Below are 6,299 nucleotides of genomic sequence, written 5' to 3' on the forward strand. Positions count from 1 at the left end.
ATTAGTCCTCTTGCTATTTGACCTGACACAGGTGTTTAATACTGTTGACCCACTTCCCTTCTTCACTCCGTCTCTTGGTTCCTCACTGGTTATGGACAGTCTCTTCACACCCTTCCTCTTCCCCAGATCTAGTAGTCATGGTCATGTCCTAGAGCAATGGTTCTCAACCATGGATCAAGACTCATTTAGGGGGTTACATATCAGATATCTTGAATAGGAGATATTTATAATAAGATTCATAACAGTAGCAAAATTACAGTTATGAAATAGCAATGAGATAATTTTATGGTTGGGTATCATCACAGCATGAGGAACTATGTTGAAAGGTTGAAGCATTAGGAAGGCTGAGAACCACTGCTCGAGTTTAGACTTTGGTCTTTGCTTGTTTTGGGATATGCATGTGTGGACTGTGTGCATCGATGGGTGTGAATGCACATATATGTGCACATATATGTGGAGGGTAGAGGTTGATATTGGGAGTTTTCCTCTGTTACGTTCTACTCTCTCTCTCTCTCTCTCTCTCTCTCTCTCTCTCTCTCTGTGTGTGTGTGTGTGTGTGTGTGTGTGAGACAGGGTCTTTCACTGAACTCATATCCCTCTGTCTGATTGATTGATTGACCAGTAAGCTCCAGGGGATCCACTTGCCTCTGCTTCCATAGCACTATGGTTATGGATGTGTGCTACCATACTCAGCTTTTTGTGTGGAGACTGAAGGTCTGAACTCAGGCCCATAAGCTTGTACAGCAGGTACTTTACCAACAGAGTCATCACCCCAGCCACTGGAATTTGGTCCCTTGTTCTGTCTTTGTGTAGTTCTATTGCTCATTTCACTTAGGATGATGGGTTTGACTTTAAAAACCATCCATCTATCCATCCATCCATCCATCCATCCATCCATCCATCCATCCATCTATATCTGCTAATGACTCTGTATTTATAGTTCTATCCCAGAGTACTTTCCTGCATCCAGCTTTGTGTATGTAGCTCCCTGTTAAACAGTGGGCAATATCTGATCTGCAAATGTCTAAATGACATCTTTCCTTGACTCTGTACTAAGAGAACTTTTGTTTCCTGTTCCCAGAGCCTGCTTACTCCACATTTTTCTCCAGTTCAGTTTTGGCAATTCTGTCTCTCTACTTTCTCAGGCCAAACAATCTGAAGCCATCCTTGATCTCTCGTTTCCCTCCTAGCTGCATCTGCCTATCAGCATATTCTGTTGCCTCTTCCTTTCAATTACAATTACAGTCTATGGCCATACTACCCAGAATGTGCCTGGTTTCATCAAGTACAATAACAGTCTAATTACCTCCCTCCATCTCAGCTCTTCCATTCACTTTCAAAATGATCAGTTCTCAGCCAAGCATCATCCTGTTAAGTGGTGTTTTCTCTCCTTTGGGCTGGGGAACTTACCCGTAGTTCTCTCTTCACTTGAAACACAACCTGTGGAGCAAGACAAATCTGGTTTGAATTAGAACTCCCACTTAGTAGTGTGTGGCCTAAGCCTGTGACACACCATTAGTTTTGACTTGCTTTCTTCCACTCTAACAGCCATTGCGATACTGAATTCACCCATGATGATGAGCCCATGGAGGACAGAGCTCTGGTGCCCACTCAGCAGACCCCTCTGCTTAGTATGTCCTCTGGAAATGCTTTCTTCCCTGCCTGCTCTGGCTATATTCAAAGTTATTCACCTACGATGCTCAGTGTGTTATATGTAGGGTGAGACGTTCCTTAAAGTTACTTAACTTGAAATGGGTGTGTGAAAGTTAGAGTATAGCTGAGACTTTTTTTAATGCATGTGTGCAGGAATGAGACTGTTTGTTGTGGGGAGGTGGGCTGGTGAACTGCCTAGCACATTCATGTTCATCCAATTGGTCTCAAATCAACTCTCCTGGTTCTTTTCTATTCTTTCTGGTGATGGGCATGACTTTTGCTGTATGACAGAGTCATGGCATGCTAGGGAGACATTATCCATCCCATTTATTTTTGGACTTTGGGGTAATATAATGCATGATTGATTTCCCCTTTTCCATATTTAGGGTGACATAAAATCTACAAAATGATGAGAAAATAGTTTTGTCTCGGTTACTTTTCTAGTGCTGTAAAGGGATACCATGACCAAAGAAACTTAGGGAAAAAATGCATTTAACTGAGGGCTTGCTTACTGTTTCAGAGCGTGAATCCATGATGGTGGGGGATTTGGCAGTAGGCAGAGAGGTACAGGAGCAGTAGCTAAGAGCTGACATCTGATCCACAATCAGGAGGTAGAGGCAGAGGGAGGGAGAGAGGAAGAGAAGAAGAAAGAGACTGGGTCTGGTGTGGACTTTTGAAACCTCAAAGCACCTACCCCCACCCCTCAGTACCACGCCTCTTCCACCAACTGGGAACCAAATATCCAAATATGTGAAACCTTGGGTCCATTCTCATTCAAACCTCCACACAGCTTAACTCACGTAAAACTGGAGTATTCCACACTGATCCCATAATCATGTCTGCTGGGACTTTAGAATTCCTTCCTTCACTTTCTGTCTGCATCCCAGAGAGGTCATTGTGGGGAGGAGGCCCTATGCTAGGCTTGCTGGAGGCCGTGTTCAGTTCTTGTGATGGGGACGGTCCTTCTGTGTATATGTTTCTCTTACTGGTTGATGAATAAAACGCTGATTGGCCAGGCAGGAAGTATAGGCGGGGCTGCCAGAGGAGGTGAATTCTGGGGAGAGGATGCAGAGAGAAGCCCCTAGGAGATGCCATGTAGCTGCTGGGAAAATAGGTCTAGGAATTCTCCAGTAAGATAAGACCGTGAAGAAATACATAGATTAATAGTTATGGATTAATAATTAAGAGAGAGCTAGCCAGTAAGAAGCCCAAGCCATCGGCCAAACAGTTTATAATTAATATAAGCATCTGTGTATTTATAGGTAGACAAGGGTCTGTGCCACCAAGGGGACAGATGCGCTGCTTCGAGCACGCTGGGTAAAGGGGGCGTAGAAGGCCAGCTATGAGGGAGCCAGGGAAGCCCACTGGCAGAGAGACTAGTCAGCAGTATAGGACACCCACTGAGAAAGACTATTCTGAGGGCTGCTCTGGCTATCGATATGACCACAGACCCTGTTTCTTTTCTTTGCCGTAGAGGCTGGCACTGGGAAGGCAGAGGCGTGGAATAACCAGCTAGAAACCACAGAGAAGCAGACAGGGGACGGAGAAGAAGGTAAGTAAGCCACCTCTCTAAATTCCCTGGGTGTTCTTCCTAACCCTGAACTTGAAGCGGCCAACGGAGTGTTGAAAGCTAGGGACAAAGTGGACTGGTGCCGATCGCAGGCATTGACTGGAGCATTCATTCCTGAGTCTCAATTTCTGGTCCTTGGTGCTGGGCAAGCAAGATCCGAAGGACGATTTCTATCGTTCACGGGTTCTCAAGCTCCTGGCTTTGAGCGGTATTGCTCTCCCTGCAGGCTTTTGGGCATCACGGGGTGTTCATCAAGGAGCTCTTTGAGGGCTCCTTTTGTGGGACGGTATCTATACCTGGTGGGACATCTGTCTCAGTGCACTCATGGCCAATTGCATCCTGGCTTCCTCGCTGCATTCATGCTCATACCTCCTTTGTCTTCTTCCAGAGATGCTTCTATCCTGGTGAGAAGCCAAGGTGAGGCCTCCAGCTTGAGCAAAATGCCTGAGGCATATCAACTGCTGCTTGCTCACTGTCCCCGACATCCCTTCTGTGTGTTGCTGCTGCCTCTCTGGGAAGTCATTGTCATGAATTGTGAACTGTGGAGGCCTGCTGTCAGGTGTCTGTCACTCGCCACCCACCTCGGTGATACTGTTGTTAGCTCCACTGTGTGTTCTGGCCCAGTGAGGTACAAGTGGGTGGGAGATGAGATGGTGGAGCCTGCATTCTCTGGAACAAGGTTTTTGATGCTGTAGGCAGAGATGGCCCAGGGAATGTTTGTGGGAAGAACCTGGTGACTCCATTTGGAGCATGAAGTGAAGGAATTTGGTTCCCTGATAAGTACACTATGCACAAATTAGTTCTAGCTATGATGCCTGGGCTCTGGTCAATGCTGCTACAGACTGCACTAACTAGTGATAATCACTATGGGTATCTATTTCTCCTGACCCTCTCTCTATCTTTTTTTTTTTCTTCTTCTATAAAACTTCTCACTTCCACAGGCTACTCTATCAAATGACTTGCATGAAAGTTTACTGCAATGTGAAAACAGCATAGCTGTGTCTGGCATAGCTATGGCTGATTTTTACTGAGTGGCTACTATGTGCCAAACATTGTCCTAAGCACCATTCACATTGAGTTCATTTAGTGTTTGCAACAACCACATGAAAGATGGTTGGTTCCCACAAGGAAGCAGGCAGAGTCCAATGTCATGAATTAGCAGGCTGCTTGTAGAATATTTGTGATCTTTCTATAGAGTCCACATATGAATGAGCTGAAAATGACTCGAGCTTGGCTGGGGTAGGAGTGACATTAGTTAATCCAAAGAGGAAAAACAAAACAAAACAAAACAGAAAGGAGCTGAGCTTTCCCTTGTCTCTTACCACACTTTTCTGCCAAGGAGAAAAAGGCAAATGTTAGCCTTGTGTTAGGAAGTGGCCCTGGCTGGACCAGCAGCCCCCAGGCCTGGCTCCAGCCACATCCTGAGTTCTCCTGATGTCTTCTCAGAACTCCGTTTGTATGTGGGCTGGCCATCAGGATTATGAGCTACCAAAAGTAGGGGAGAAAGAGTCCCCTTTGATTCTGACCCTGCTTGCCTCCATCAGGTTGACTTGTAGCATTCACCCTGGGCCTCTGGGTACCAATCCTTCCTCTCGGTTCTTCTAGACAGCTGTATCGCTATCCCATTTCCTTTGGAGAAACCCTTTGAGAGATCTGGGGGCTTCACCTGTCTACCAGGGACAGTCTCCTGTGTGGTTTCTGGCTTTGGGGCGAGTCATCTCCTAATGCTTTAGGTTTCCTCACCTCTGTTTGTGTATCAGGGAGCTGACCGTGGCCATTGCCAGAGTTCAGTGTCATGCTGGAGATGTGGCCAAGCCCACCTGATGTGCTTAGGAAGACAAGTATCAGTAAGGCTTGGGGGTGCCTTGGGCCTCCTTCCTTCAGGGACAGAAATGCAGCCAAGTTCAAGGGTGCAGTTCTGTCTTCTAGGTGGAGTGGGTGAGGAAGGAATAGGAGCTAGCTTCTGTTCTCTCACTAGGACCCTTCGCTTCTCTGCTTATTTCCCTCTCCGGCCTTTATTTTAAAAGGAGGGGGTTATTTTAAAAGAGTGGTTGGAAAGGCTGTTCTGCTGAGGGTGTTTGAAACCTTACACCAGCTCAGAAGACAAAGGCAAGAATGCATAGTGATGCAGCCAGGGAGGATGCAGACCTGACTGTATGTAGTACTTCTCCCCTAGGGAAGCTGGCCTGGGTTCCTTATGTGCGCTATGAGCACACTGTGAAAACTAAGTGAGACTCTACAGGTGGAAGAGTCTGCCATAATGGCCAATGAAGAAAGTCCAGACTTTAATCTGCTGAAAAAAAATGACAACAGATAGATCAACAGCGAAAACCACATAAAGAACATGGTTTATATAACACAAGAGGCTTCAACTCAAAGATTCAAAGACACAGGGTCAGTTATCCACTTTTTTAAATGCATAGGTTGGATGAAGCATAGGGAATCATGTAGAAATATGACTGGACCTATAATTTAAGAGTAGACCCTGCTCAAACAGTTTATTTAGATTAGTGGTTCTCAACCTGTGTCTCATGACCTCTTTGGGCAGTTTGAATGACCTTCACAGGGGTCACTTATCATATCTTGTGTATCAGATATTTACATTATGATTCATAACAGTAGCAAAATTACAGTTATGAAGTAGCAATGGAAATAATTTTATGGTTGGGCGTCACCACAACATGAGGACCTGTATTAAAGGGTCATAGTTAGGAAGGTTGAGAACCACTGATTTAGATGCTTTGTGGCCCTTCTGTGCAGCCTCCCTCCCTTCCTCCCTCTCTCCTTCCGTTTCTCCCTCCCTTTCTCCTCCCCTCCCTTCTTTCCTTCCTTCCTGGTATAGGCAGGATTCTTCTGTAATCAGGATCATATAGCACTATCTATCAGACAAAGAAGCCAGAATTTTTGGCCAATCCCTGGAAATCCAGGGAAAGTTTGGGTATTGCTTCTTAGGGCATTGCATTAATAGCTCTGGGGAAAGGGGCTCCTGGTTTCTATGGTCAGTTCTGAGGAAGAGGGATCCCAGCTCCTGTGACTTTATCAGAGGAATGCACAGTGAGAGACAGGAGAATGGGAG

The sequence above is a fragment of the Phodopus roborovskii genome, unplaced genomic scaffold (assembly GCF_943737965.1).
Source record: "Phodopus roborovskii unplaced genomic scaffold, PHOROB, whole genome shotgun sequence".
Lineage (NCBI taxonomy): Eukaryota > Metazoa > Chordata > Mammalia > Rodentia > Cricetidae > Phodopus > Phodopus roborovskii.